Below are 16,755 nucleotides of genomic sequence, written 5' to 3' on the forward strand. Positions count from 1 at the left end.
GAACCCATATCGTAGTTTCTTCACTTTTCGAATACACAAAAGCGACACGCTTTTAAACGAAAATCTTTATAACAACTCTGAAAATTGATATCATGTTTTATAAAACTTTTGAGTACGCACCAAAATATTTTACAAATTTATGTTTTACTTGGTTAATATCACTTTTTCTTAAAATGTATTATAACACGTATTTCGATGCATTCTGCATCATTTTCAAACACCCTTAATGTAATACTAAATGTACACACTAAATGTATAATATTACTTGAAAAGAATCTCGGAACTATTTTTTAAGTACATTAAAAATGATTTTTTTATTTAAAAAAGTTCTATTCTTTAATTTAAGTATTCTTTAATTTATTTATATTTTTTAAATTGATACATTGTTTATATTCAACTGGTCAAATAGAACTATCTGATAAATTTAAATGTTATTTCAAGCCCTATCTCCGAAAATATATGTAACTAATTGTCAGCAGTTTGTTTTAACAAGACCGCGGGTCTAGCAGCCGCTGCTGTTATCCTGTCGCGTCCCACACACCCCAACTAATGCTAAGGATCACAAAAGCACGGGAGGGGGCCCAAATTGGTTACGACAAAAAGAATCCTCGTGCCAAATCCCCTGATTGAATTGCCGAAGCCAGTAAATGCCGAGAACGACTACCTTTCTGGCGTATATTTAAGGGGCATAGTATCACAATAGTTTTGCTATTAAATCCACAAAGTTGACATTAAAAAACACATTTTTCTCAAATAAATTAAACGAATTTTTAAAGTAATTGTTTTGTATTCTTGATTGAATTTCTGAAGCCAGTTAATGCCGAGAACGACTACCTTTCTGGCGTATATTAAAGGGGCATAGTATCACAAAAGTTTTGCTATTAAATCCACAAATTTGACAAAAAAGGCTTAAATAAATTCAACGAACTATTATAATATTTTTTTGTATCTCACCTCTCATTTACCTTTTAAATATTTTTTTCTTTATCACACTGTACAAATTATTATATACCTTGCCTTTTGTGGATATTTGTAACGAAAAACTTACCCACGATGTTGAATATATAGTTTTTCTTAATTAATAATTTTATGAACAAGAAAAGTGCTCTGTAATTCACTGAAATGAATTTAACAATGGATCTATGAAAATATTTTATTGCAAGAAATGTTTTTTTTTATTGCTTTAATATTCTCATAATATTATCAAAGCACAAGTTTTAAATTAAACTAACTAACTAACTAACCATCACGCCGATTCCCCGCAGGGGTAGGCAGAGAGAATCGAACGCCACACCACTCTGTCCTTGCAAACATTCTTTGCCTCTTATACATTCAGTCATCTCCTCATACATACCCGACGATTATTACGACTCCTGACCCGGCCGCTTTCAAGTATTTGACATACCTGATTGTGCCAAGTTTTAAATTACAATGTTTAAAATCAAGAAAGGTTTTATTTATACTTTAGATTGCGATAAATTATATCGTAATCATTTAATATTGTCGTTACGGTATATCGTTATTGCTATCATTTTATTATAATGTTAAGTACGATATATTATGTGGTACTACTATCGTCACCATAATACACCCTACTTTATGTATTATAAAAATAACTATTCTTAATTTTAAACAATTAAAATCAAATTGGTGTTTTGAGAAAATAACGAGAATATTAAAATAATACAAACGTTTACAAAAAGGTTTTCGTAGATCCATTTGCCATTGATAATAAATGTAGATCAAAAATAGATTTAAATAAACGAAAAATCATTTATTTCTTTATGATGTTATATAATATAAGGTACTCAAAATTCAATAACCACCCTATAGCGAGAAGCAACAAGAATCCTCCCTTAGAAACTAAGTTACTCCCCAGTGACGGCGAGGAAGAAATTTACTTTTACGTCTGACCCGAGTGAAGGGATTTTATTTTCACCTCTTCAATGATATGTAAGGGAAGTAAATGTGGGAGAGAAAATCGTTTCCGAAAAATCGGATTTGAAGTTTATAAGGTGAAGTGTGAATGACTATCGACGTGAAGTATTTACCCTTAATATAATATTACATTATTCCTTTTCTGAAAGCGTGAAGGGATGCTTTTAACCTATTCAGAGGCTAAATCCGTACTAGGGTATTAGAGAATGTCGCTACGTAGTATTTTCACGCATATTTCTTTTTTACATTAGCTCTTTGTCAAACAAAATCCAATTAAAAAACACCAAAAAATATAACCGTCTATAGGTCCGCCTCCGTAGTGTAATAGTCAGCACTCTTGGCTACCGTACTGGAGGTTTCGGGTTCGATTCCCAGGGGGGGTCTAATAGAATATAAGTGATTTTTCACTCTAATATTTATTAAATATTACCCTAGACTGTACTGGTACCTGAAGCGGAGGGCTGATCACCTTTCCTTCATGTGTTGACGATCAAGATGACACTGCGTTTATATGATGCAGTACCCTATGCACCATCAGGTATGGATGAATTATGAAACGTGTTTCGATGCTAAATCCAATTAAAAAACACCAAAATTATAACGTTCAATAAATTTTAGTACAGTTGTATACTTATTCAACAATGTATAGTTGTATAGTTATGTATTCAAGTTCTATCAATGTAAGTCTAAGTCTACATAAAAGTATATAAGTCTAAGCACCCCAGGGCTTACGACCTGCCATTTGCCTGGGTAAAGTGATCAGTTTATAACTCGGTTCGAAATCATTATCAAGTTGATATCGCGTCGTTCTGATGTTTTTCTTATTTAGGATATACTTATAGGTTGTCTTTTTTTCTTATATATTTCGAAATCATTTTGAAGGAGATGAATTCACAGTTCAGTCAAAATTTAAATACAGATTTTTTTAATACCATAATATTAATAACTTTACCTGATTTTAGAATTGAAGCGAAATATTATCTTGCCTTTACATTACAATACTGCACCATAACAATTAATGGGAAATATATTTATTATCTACTTATGAAATTTTCTTTCAGTCTAATTTCATATTACTATAAATGTTAAACTGTAAATCTTCGTATAGATTGGTAATTTTTACTTTTGTTATCAAGGAATTGTTGTTATCAAGAAGTTGTTGTCTTAATAAGAACGGGAAAATTGTCCTAATCCATTCAGTAGTGATTTTAGATAAATATTGTATGTCTTGTCTATGATGATTGTTATAAAATTTAAAATAAAAAAACCCTTTTCCGCACCCCAATGGTGCATAGGGCACTATGTCATATAAACGCAGTGTTATCTTGATCGTTTATACATGAAGGAAAGGTGATCAGCCCTCCGCTTCAGGTACCAGTCCATGGTAATTTTGAATAAATAATACAGTGAAAAAATCACTTACATTTATTTTACCCCCCTTGGGAATCGAACCCGGGACCTCCAGAACGGTAGCCGAGCGTGCTGACCATTACACTACGGAGGTGGACAACGGAGGTGGTTATAAAATTTACAAAAACAAAATTAGAAGTCTATAAATATGAAGTTGCGAGTCCAAGAATGGTTCTAAATACTAGATTTTTCATCATTGTTTAAATTCGTAGTTAAATATTTTGTTAATAGATTTATATTATCCACTGACACTTGATGGAATTGCATTTTTAATATATTATTAGATTAAAACCAATATTTTTAGCTTTTCCACTTTATTTTAATTAGATCAGCGACCGGGTTTCGTCGTTACCGACATCATCAGACTGGTGGGAGGCTATACAAATTGTTATGTTTTATATAAAACAAGGCAGGAGTTGATAACCATGATTTGATATAATTTTATTGAGAAATTAATTTAATTTGAGTGAATTTAAGTATTGTATGATATTAAAAATATTTTTATAAAGGATTTTTTTTTTATAAAGGTTTTTTTGTATTGAGAGCACGATTTTATATATTATAACTATATTTTATATATTCATTTTATATATTATATCTATTATGACTTTATATAAAATCGTGCTCTCAATACAAAAAAACCTTTATAAAAATATTTTTAATATCATACAATACTTAAATTCACTCAAATTAAATTAATTTCTCAATAAAATTATATCAAATCATGGTTATCAACTCCTGCCTTGTTTTATATATAACATAACAATTTGTATAGTCTCCCACCAGTCTGATGATGTCGGTAACAACGAAACCCGGTCGCTGGTCAAATTAAAATAAAGTGGAAAAGCTAAAAATATTGATTTTAATAGTAAAAAGATTAAAAAAAAAGTCAAATCAAATAAATTTGGAAAAAACTATATACTCGTACGAATGTAAAATGCAGTTCCACCAAGAAATATCAGTATAAAACCACCATTTTTTTCGTAAATCTCTGAATTTACGAATAAAAAGAGTATATGATAAAATAAATATTTGTGAAATAGTATGTGATAATAATTTCCGTGCTAGACGTCCCGGATTCGATTCCCAGGGAGGGTCAAAATAAATATGAGTGATTTTCACTCTCAAATTTGTTTAATATCATATTTATTTATTATCAAGAATCGCAGGGCTGATCACGTTGCCTTCATTAAATTAAGGATCAAGATAACACTGCGCACTACGATGTAGTGCCTATTGAATAGTGGCTATCCGTATGCACTATTGAGTACGGATAAAGGTTAAAAAATTTATTTGAAAAAGAAATCAATAAAATAAAAGCAGAATGCAAAAATCGAGTCGGAATTCCTGTAAACAATTATCACGTAAAAGTAGGTACCTAATTGAAAGGTAGTTCTCTCTCACGCATCGTCGGGACGCCCTCCCCTGAGTCTAGCCGAGCGTCGCGACGCGAATATAAACACATAATACCGTGCGGTAGGTACGTACACGCACAAACTTTCGTGAAAATAATTATAAGGGACGTGATTCATACCTGAACTGCACACCTGAGTCATCGAGCGGCGCCGGAAACCAAGAGAGGCGAAATTTGTCACAATTTAATTATATTTTAAAAACATATCTACAAATATTTTATTTTTAATTAACATACGAAAAATAATTAAAATAAATGCACTTTAAATTAAATCTTAAAATTTAAATAAAATAATATGACTAGTCGCGACCAGATTCGTTAAAATTAATTAAAGTTAATGAGTTAAGCTACAGTTATGATTCAAGAAATTTATTATTTAATTTATGTACAATTTTTTAAATCGTTGAAGTAAGTTTTCAGGTGTTTTTCAGGGGGTAGTTGCACCTAGGTAGGAGGCACCTCTCTGGGCGACGCTCTGTAGCCAACTGACTGGAGGATTGGCAGTGTGGCGCGGCGTAGCGGTGCGGGCTACGGACCGCCCCCGTCACGCGGCCGTGTGATAAGCAATACATGCACAGATATAGGGGTTGCTGCGGGTAGATCAAAATCAAACTCATCTGAACATTAAAACATAAAAAAATCAAATAAAAAAACTTCAAACGACGCGTTCACAACGAACGATATTCATTTGCTCTGTATTTTTAAGGTCTCAAAATAAAAATATTTTGAATTGTAATTTATCATTTTTAGTATAAATATCACTTTGTGTTTCATACAGGAGAAAGTGACCAAGTGCATTTTTTTTACAAAAACGTTGTCATTGACTATTTTGATATCCTACTGGGTTAATATTGCCCTGAAAAAAATCCCAAAGGATTTTAAACTTGGAAGTATAATATATTGACTTGTTAAAAATGGCTAACTGCATTGATGTTTATTTTCTTGCCAAGCAAAAGCGATTTAAATGGCCCTCCTGAACATTTTACGTTATGTTAGTTAGTCACTTTCTCCTGTACGGCTAAAATTTGCTCTGTATTTTTAAGGTCTTAAAATAAAAATATTTTCGAATATTAAAATATCATTTTTAATAAAAATTTCACTTTGTGTGTCCCTTATATTTTAATTAATTTGTAAATGGAAACACTTGTTTTGTAGCACTTGAGTATTATATTTATTTTTAACGACTGGTTTTGGAAGCTACAGATACTTCCATCTACGGGTTTGAATATAAAATGTGGTAAAAAAAAACAAGTGTTTTTATTTACCATTTAATCGTGTTAAGACATTAACTTTGTGGCAAGTCACAAAGGGAATGCTGATACAATAAATAAAATATATATATATATATATATATTTTTTAACGGTGTTAACTTGATATGAAACATGTATCATTCTTCCCTTTTTGTGAAAGAAGATAGAAGTCTCAGCATCCCAGGGCTTACGACCTGGCATTTGGCTGGCATATCAATGAGAGTGGAAATCGCTTACATTTATTCTGACTTTCAGCACGGTAGACAAACGCGTTTACTACTACATTATCTGAAGCGAACGTAAAACAGGTAGGTATTTGATTTTATGAGATAATGAGATAAAAATGATTAATTAAAATATATTTTTATTGAATTGTTGGTTGGAATCGCTTTGTAAATCGTATTTTTTTTTATATTTTTACTAACATTTTCTGAGTTTTATTTTAGATAATTGATTATCACATACGTTGCAGGTATCTTGATTTACGAAGAGATGAGATGTTGAGGTATGCTGAAGGATGGTGGAGACAACAGATAATAGAAACGTAAGATGAATTGCAGAATCCTGGTGGAAGATAGAGAACTGTATTGCCGCGTCGGTGAGGAAAGATGACTGCAATCGAAGAAGTATCGGATATACTGATGAAGTAGCGAATGACTAACACGGACTAGCTTTGGAAATCGCATTGGAAATCGGTGTCAGTGGATTACCGGTGACTGACAAACTGGAGTACGGAAGTAAATGATGCTATACGTCCTTCCTCCCCTAATACTTCCGAGTCAGACAATGTGTTCTGTACCCACACGTATAGTGATACGTGCATATATTGTGTGGAGTTCTACGTCTAGTCATCATTCCGATACTTGCATTTGCTTTTGAGTAATGTCAGCAATTCGGTATCGCTTCTGGTTACATTTTCGAGCATTTCGCACTGTCAGTAGTTTCAAAAATAGCTATAATATATGATTTTGCAATGTCTTGGGCGTATCCCAGTGAATTGGATTCACGAATTTTAGGAATTTTAGTTGTTTAATTTATTTGTCAGTCCATTTGGTTCATCTATGAGTTATTGATGATGTAATTTAAGCCCGTGTTCCATGACAATCTGTACAATTTGCAAAAAATGATTTTATTAAATACGATTTTATCGCTTGCGTTAAATATTTCAAATGTCCGGTGTATGAACATTTTTAAATTTGCTTGCGTCATCTTTACTGAAGTTACTGCCAAATATTTAGATCATGTTTGTTCAAAATACTTCCTGGATATTATGCTATTTCGCTGACGTTGGTCTAGTTGAAATTTTTTTCTGGCATAGAAGAGTTTTTGATGGTTGGCTGATTGTCGTAGTCTTATGCTTAGATGTAAGGACCTACAACCTGAGGATGAGGAAAGCTGACCCCTTATAGTTCAAAATGACGATAAGTTGGTATGGAACTAGGAAAAAGAGACACAACTTCATCAAAAAGTTCGACGTGTCTAAGAATTTAGTTCGAGAAAACTTGTCGATCAAGTAGTATTACTATCATATTATTTTTTGACATCTCATCAAAGATGAAGAAGAAGTTTGGGATTTTTCGGGGCTGACGACCGTCAAGAGCTGGTTTAAGTGATCACTTTACACACGTGTAACATTCACCAATTCTACCCATTATTGACAAACACACTACTCAAAGTTCTATACATATGAACCAATTTTTAAACATTGTTCTTGAATCACTAGAACTTCACTAGAGACATCTATTGGTGAGATGAAAAGAAGGTTTTTATTGAGCAGAAATTCTTTTATTAGCATGTGAGGTTCTTCTTCATCTTTGATGAGATGTCAAAAAATAACATGAAAAATAACTCTTATAATTGGAGATAATCCAGATTTGTGAACAAGTATTTGGACACACTCAAAATGTTGAATTACTAAGCCCCAAAGGTCTAAGATCACGAGGAGTTCTATGGTCAATGAATTTGGGCATAGACTTTTGATAAGTGAAGAGCCTGGAATGATCTATTTGCGTCTGAAATCATCTGATGAGTCCTGTAATCTTGTGACTCTATTCCTTACCTAAGAGCCAGGAATAATCTGGATGAGATGATTAGTAAAGCATCACGATACTTTCTTCCACCAGGTTTCGGTTGCTTTTATTTTTTTTGCTGATCACTCGATGCCCTGTATGAAATAACAGTAAGTTCTTGAGTCCACTAATATGCTCTTATTGGGCTATGATATAATTGATCGTTTGATGAATCATCAACTTTCATAAATAAAATAATTCCTCAGATTTTTTTTATTCAAAATATTATCACTTTCTTTCTGACCCACCCTTCAGAAGGGAATTGCGTGTCGAAAAAATGCAGCGTTAAAAGTGCATTGGTATGGATGGTAATCACGAGTACTACTTCTGCCACAAGTGTGTTGTTCAAGAGGCTTCGAATCGTGAGAAGAAAGCAACTTGTCTGTAAAATTTCATTGCGGAGAGTAAAGGTTTCGAGGGCCTTTGAGAATGGCGAATAAGGGATGAAGGAATGCATCAACACGATTCATTCAACGTGTATGCTGGTGGCTATTTGGAATTCGTTTATAGTGTAGATTGCACATGCCGATGTTTTGTGAACGACATACTTTCGTGTTTAAGGAAATTTGCATATTATTTTAGAGTTTTGATTTATTACATGTAAGGTTGAATAGTAATGTCACGAAATTAAAAGGACCGAACTACAAATATTTCGACAATTAGTTAAGATTTGATGGCAGTATTTTGACAGTTTTATGACATTATTTATGACAGCAACATGTATTGCTGTAATTATCTGTTCATTCATATTACGATAAATTGTAATTTATAAAAAAAATCGTTTTATATTTATATGCAAGTACTATATGCATTGTAATTTCAAACAGTTCTATATAACTAAATGCTTAAGGTTCAAACTTTAACCAGCATCATCAGCGTATGTTTTTATTTATTTAATAATATATAATAATAAAACCATAATCCGCACCCCAATGGTGCATAGGGCACTGTGTCATATAAACGCAGTGTTATCTTGATCGTTTACACATGAAGGAAAGCCTAAGTGATCAGCCCTCCGCTTCAGGTACACCAGTCCATGGTAATATTTAATAAATATTACAGTGAAAAAATCACTTATATTTATTTTACCCCCCTTGGGAATCGAACCCGGGACCTCCATAACGGTAGCCGAGCGTGCTGACCATTACACTACGGAGGCGGACATAATATTTATTTGGATATAATAATTTAATAATATATTTATATATAATAAAAAAAAGCGCCATTTTCTAAGCAAAAAATCACCTCAAAGGCCCACTACTTTATGAGAAGTTTAATATAAAAATAAATAAGTTATCGATGATAAAGACTTTTTGTGTTTTTGTATATTACCATACGTAGAATAAAATATTCCTTCGCATGCAAAAGAATAAGCACCGAAGCACGAATACTGTTACACCTATATTAGATAAAATATAAGTAGTGTTAAATCAGTCATAAAATAGTTAGATTGGAGTCGCTTAAACGTCAGGGAAAGTGAAAAAAACCCTATAGTAGACCATGGGTGACTGACTAAATATAACTTAAAATAACATAGGTATTTTTTTAAACAAAAAAACTATTTAATTACTTCTTCATTATAAAGTCCGTTCTGGAGGTCCCGGGTTCGATTCCCAAGGGAGGTAAAATAAATATAAGTGATTTTTTCACTGTAATATTTATTCAATATTACCCTGGACTGGTAACCTGAAGCGGAGGGCTGATCACCTTTCCTTCACGTGTTAACGATCAAGATAACACTGCGTTTATATGATGCAGTGCCTTATGCACCACTGGGGTGCGGATAAGGGTTTTTATCTTTATCTTATCATTATAAAAAAAGAATGTAGGCTGTAAATCATTTAGGGTTTGTAAATTTTGAAAAATTTTACTTTTTCCGTCCAGCTTTATTTATTATTTTTCCAGTTAATTTTCTTGAGTGATTACTGGTGAAATAATCTCAAATTGTTTTTATTGAATTTTGGTCATAAAAATATATCCGTTGCACGTTTTTAAGTTCCTACTTGAGTACTACTCAAAATATTTATTTTTCCTAAAATTTCACAAACAGATAATTTGAAAAAACTTTTTGATTTTTAAAAAATATTAAAACATATTTTAAATATGGCTTTTAATTGGCAAATTCCACTGTTTATAAAAAGTGTTATTTACTAAGAAATAGTTGAAATTTTGAATACAAGGTTTACTTGGAAATATCACTATTTGCAAATAGCAGTATTAACAGAGCAAAAGTCGAATTACAAAATGGATGATTTTGCTTCAAAGTGATAGATATTTTGAATACAACTTTTGCTCGGTAAATATTACAATTTATAAAAACTATATTTACCGAGCAAAAGTTGAATTTAAAAATGGAATGATGTTGCTTCTAAGTGATTGAATTTTTATATTATACTTTTCCTGGTAAATGTCTTTATTTATAAATAGTGGTATTTACCGAGCAAAAGTTGAATTTAAAAATGGAATGATGTTGCTTCTAAGTGGTTGAATTTTTAATGTAACTTTTGCCTGGTAAATATTTTTATTTACAAATAGTGGTATTTACCAAGCAAAAGTTGAATTTAAAAATGGAATGGTGTTGCTTCAAAGTGACTGCCGTAACAATTGATGAAATATAAAAAATATATCATATCTAGTCGAAGCTTTCAACCCGTGAATCAGTTATTCTGAATTTTCGTCGTGGAAATTCCTCCACAGTGCGCATGCCTCAGGCGATGGGCGTGGTCTATCGGATGCTGGAAATGCGGTAGCTAATGGGGTGGGCGTGTAGGGGTGGTAGGCGTGGCTTCAGATGAAGATGTGCTTCCCCGCTACTTCCGAGTAACTTTGTGAACGCCACATTGTTCCAAATATGATCAAGTTTCCCGAATATCGTGGTCACTAAATACGAGTATTACGCTAAACTTTTGGCTGGGTATTTAATGATATTAATTTGGGAATTTCCCTATGCTTACTAGTTCATTTAATTCATGATACTTAGAAGTAATCTCCAATATTTGTTTTTCATTTTATATAATCATTTTTGGTGAAAGTTGGATAACATTTATTTTCCCTTTATTAAATTTATTTCACTTGTGAAAGTTATATCAATTATATTAATTTATTTATAGATTTGGCGTTTAGTTTGTAGAATTTTTTATTATTTTATATATTAAATGTTGAAATCAAAAATCAGTGTTTGATTTTAGCATTTCAAATACAAATTATGTTCTTTAAAATGTAAATTGTAAATATTGTAGAAAAAGTTTATTTTCATCTCTTAATTTTTTAGATGTGATTAATTATCGAGTTTTTGTAAATGATATGTCAGCATAGTTGAAGAATAATATGAAGGTGTGGACATTAACAAGGTTTACGAACTGCCATAGGCTGGTTTAAGTAATAACTTAACACACGTGTAGCATTCATCATTCTACTCGTAATTGACACTAGTGACACTTACTGAAATTTAGGAAGTTATATTTATGCTTCAATTGAAAACGTTTTGCGCATGCTACTTCTTTGGCACCATCTATGGTCAAATTAAGTATTTTTTTTATATGCAGAAACCTCCATGAAATGTTGCTAAGATTCTTCTTGAATAATTTTAAATGCCCAGATTTTCCATATTTGTCTTTTTTTTATGTCGAGATATCGTTTCAAAAGTCATGATATAAATAACTCCTACGTCGAGCTGCACCCAGTGTTTGTAATCAAATATTGCAATTTTAATTATTTTATTTTTAAAGCGTTTTTTTGTTGCTTAAATAATGTCAATATGTTGAAACAGTCTCAATTTATATATATTGGTTTGTTCTGGTTTTCAAATAAATATATGAACAAATAAATAAATGGTCATTACTAAGTTTAATTTTTATGATTCATTGATATTTAAAGACGAAATAAAAAAGACTCCCAAGCATAGTTTCCAGATAAAATTTACTGAAAAAATGGCGAATAACGATGTACATATGCAGATATGAGGGTTAGGAGAGTGACAATAAATATTAATGTTCATCCTTAAAAAAATGTGTTTTTTTTTAGAAAAAGTAAAATATTTTTGATTATTTCATTTAGGAATTTTACAGAATTGTTACATAAATCAGAATATTTACACAAAGTGAACGATGAATGATAAGGAGAGTGTTGAATCAAGTTATTCAAATAAATGAAACACACAAAATAAGTGCTTTTTACAGAATTCAATTACAAAATTCCACATTTATAAATTTGTTAAAATACCCGGAAGAGGGACGGAAATAAGTAAAAGAGGAAAAGAGAAAGATCAAACCTCAATTCAAAGTCCAAGTCACATATCGCTCACTGCTTTCAACAACGTCATATATCAAAAATCGTCAATTTTCAGTTGTGCATGTTTTCGGGATGCCCAGAAAATGTACTATACCCCAGCAAAAGCGGCATATTTTTAACTTAATATTTACCCGCTACAGGGCAGAAATTGTTGTTTTTGCGTTTTGAAGAAACGTTAATATTTTTTTTAAAACTAGTTATTTTTCAATTGGCTAAAAAATTGGCTGTAACAGATCTTTTAGGTAAAACCTTCCGGTTTAACCTAAAAGATCTGTTACACAGTAAAAAGTGGCTTGATGTTTATTTTTAAAAAATTGTATTATATTTTTAAACTTTAAAAACGTTCTCCTTTAAAAACGTTTCTAAAGGTGTTGTTTAATTTTTTTTTATTAAATAAACTAAATATTTTTTAAATGCAGAAAAAACATTCAGGTTTTACTCAAAAAGATCTGTTCCACACTAAAAAGTTCAAAAAGTAGCCTAATATTTATTTTTAATACATTTCATTATATTTTTAAACTTTAAAAACGATCTCCTGAAAAATCAAGTTTTTTGATATTTGACGTTGTTCAAAGGAGTGAGCGATATATCTAAATAGTGGTATTTTATACTTTCTACTACCCTCGTCCCTCGACAAGTATTCTAATCATTATGTCTGAAATAATACCATATCCCAAACAATCCCCTTCACCTTTGATTGAAAATATTGCTCACCTCACAATGGTAGTATATAGCGCAGTGAATTGAAAGGGTGCGGGGTAAGTCGCAGAGCGTGTTGCTATGCGCATCTCGGAATTGCTCAGGTTTATAATAATATAAAACTACCCCTCGCACGCGCAGATGCCAAGCTAAAATTCAACCCTCAAATAAAACCAGCCGATCAGATTTTTGATATGTGAACCCATTAGGCTCAGTTTTACAAAATGAGTTTGTTTTAAAATATTTTGTTTTATTTTGATTTTCATTGTAATGTGAAATTATAATCTTAGATTCGATTTAAATGATCATATAGATGAGCAATTATTATTTTATTTTATTTGGATAGAAAAATTAATAATAAAAAATATCATCTTCTAGTTGATATTTTACTTCAAGAATGTATCTATTGGGGATAACTTAATTTGCTGACATAAAAATATTGTCATCTATGTTTTCTATTTTAAATATCCTATACTTTTGACTACCTATATATATATATATATATATATATATATATATATATATATATATATATATATATATATATATATAAATATATATATATATATATATATATATATATATATATATATACATATATATATATATATATATATATATATATATATATATATATATATATATATATATATATATATATATATATATATATATAAATAAACTTTTTTTCTTAAAATCATATTTTTATATCCCATATAACATGTTCCCAAAGAAAAAAACGCCGTCTTATTTAAAAATATAAAAAAAAATCTTTTGAATCGCCTAGTTCTTATTTTTTAAAGCTAAAAAATACATTTAAGAAAGGTAATTAGTCCTGCATTTTCAGTACCAGAGTGTTATTATTTCCCTGAAAATTACTTATATTAATTCAAAAATCGCTTTGAATTGAACCTAGGGCAACCAGCACGGTAGTCAAACATATATACATATATTGGTATCAACTGATCATCATTTTTGATGGATGAAAATCAGTCATAATTTCTAGCAATCTAACAATCGTAATATCGAAAAAAAACTTACATGTGAGTTACATTTATAAAAAAGGCGATTTCAGTATCCGAGTAAATACCAGCGTTCATTTTTTCCCTTCTATACCTAATTTATTGAATATCTACTCATATTTATGTTTATATTTACTAAATGGTATGCTGTGTTTTTTTAAAAATCTATTTTCTTTAATTTAGCTGTTGTTGAGAATAAGTAAAATGTCTGTAAATACTCGTATATGTAATCATATAATATTTACAATATGTTTATAATAATATTAATTAAAGGTCTCAAAAAACTTTGATTTAAAAACTGTTAATTATTATGTGTGATGAAGCCCGATTTTGTAACGGTCTTTTCGAATCTGCCGAATGTTTTGGGATTTATATCGCAGTTAGGGGCTGTTCCGAGGGGGTGGTCGGGGGAAGCGAGCACAGTGCACCCAGTCAGAGGTATGTAGGTACTGGGCACTGTGCAGATGGGGAGACTGAACACCCGCCCTAATGTTTAAATGTTTGCCATAACTATGGTTACACGATGCAACAGGGTGGTGAATATAGAGTATTGTGTTGTTAAAATAAATTAATTGACGGTGATTATATATATATATATATATATATATATATATATATATATATATATATATATATATATATATATATATATATATATATATATAAATATATATATGTATATATATATATATATATATATATATATATATATATATATATATATATATATATATATATATATATATATATATATATATATATATATATATATATATAAATATATATAATATATATATATATATATATATATATATATATAAATATATATATATATATATATATATATATATATATATATATATATATATATATATATAAATATATATATATATTTATAAATTATTACACACGTGCAACATTCAGTATTCTACCCATGATTGACAACCACACCACTAATTTTTTGGAATTATTAGATACATATATTGATCAAATCATGGCACAATCAGGTATGCCAAATACTTGAAAGTGGTCAGGTTAGGAGTCGTAACAATCGGCGGGTATGTATGAGGAGATGCATGAACTTGGAAGAGGCGAAGAATGTTTGCAAAAACAGAGTGGTGTGGAGTTCTATTCTCTCTGCCTACCCCTGAAAGAAGTGGCGTGAAGGTAAGTTAGTTAGTTTTATATTGATCAATCTCGTAACATAGTCCTAAATATAAGTTGACAACAGCAAGAACCGCACTTCGGATTATTTTTATATATTGGAGAACGCCTAAAACATGGTATTACTTTTTTGTGTAGCTTATAATCTAACCATTTATTTTTATTAACAAACTTTCGAGTGTGTCCAAATACTTGTTTACAAATCTGGATTTCTTGATTCATATTCTTCTTCATCTATGTTGAGATGTTGAAAAAATGTAAAAATAACTCCTAAGTGTAGATGGCCCAGATTTATGAACTAGTATTTGTACACATTCAAAATGTCATAAATTTATAAATTTCATTTTATGATACCACGTTTTTGTTTATTTTAAGTTTTCATACATGTTCGCCTCCGTAGTGTAATGGTCAGCACGCTCGGCTACCGTTCTGGAGGTCCCGGGTTCGATTCCCAAGGGGGGTAAAATAAATAGAAGTGATTTTTTCACTGTCATATTTATTCAATATTATCCTGGACTGGTACCTGAAGCGGAGGGCTGATCACCTTTCCTTCATGTGTAAACGATCAAGATAACACTGCGTTTATATGACACAGTGCCCTATGCACCATTGGGGTGCGGATAAGGGTTTTATTATTATTATTATTATTTCATACATATTTGTAGATACCCTGTATGGTGAATACGGCAAACATATGCCAGAGGAAACTACTCCGTGTGAAGGTCAGTAAGGTTGATAATGTCATGATTCCGATTGCTAAATCACCCTTACCGACGCACGGTTCACCACCAATTATATTAGTTTCACAGCAAAGCATTCCGATCCTAATTGCACAGCAAGTCGCCCAAATTATTGCTTTCATTATTTGTAATAGTTCCCATGTATGTTACATACACACGTATGGTTTGAACTCGTAATACACATGTATGAATGAAAATAAAATAAAATAAATATATTTACAAGCGGACGCAGTGATAAATGACAGAAAAACTGACTTAAATTATTTATTTGAAGATGTATGTTTGCTCTATTGCTAAGAATAAGTTAAAATAAGCAAATAAAGTACAAATTTAGTTTTTTTTTCGAAATAAATATATGTTTTGAGAATAAAAGAGTTATTGAAAGGTACGGAATAAAAAAAATATTATAATTTTTTTAAATATACATATAAAAAAATCTAATTCCAATATAATAATAATAATAAATCCCTTACCGCACCCCAATGGTGCATAGGGCACTGCTTCATATAAAAGCAGTGTTATCTCGATCGATTACACATGAAGGAAAGGTGATCAGCCCTCCACTTCAGGTACCAGTCCAGTGTAATATTGAATAAATATTAGAGTGAAAAAAATCACTTATATTTATTAAACCCCCCTGGGAATCGAACCCGGGACCTCCAGAACGGTAGGCGAGCATGCTGACCATTACACTACGGAGGCGGACAAATAAATATTCCAATATATATTCTGTATATTCAAATATTCTATACATTTAA

This window comes from Brachycentrus maculatus, unplaced genomic scaffold (genome assembly GCF_059751285.1).
Source record: "Brachycentrus maculatus isolate JH-2025_06_01 unplaced genomic scaffold, ASM5975128v1 h1tg000427l, whole genome shotgun sequence".
Classification (NCBI taxonomy): domain Eukaryota; kingdom Metazoa; phylum Arthropoda; class Insecta; order Trichoptera; family Brachycentridae; genus Brachycentrus; species Brachycentrus maculatus.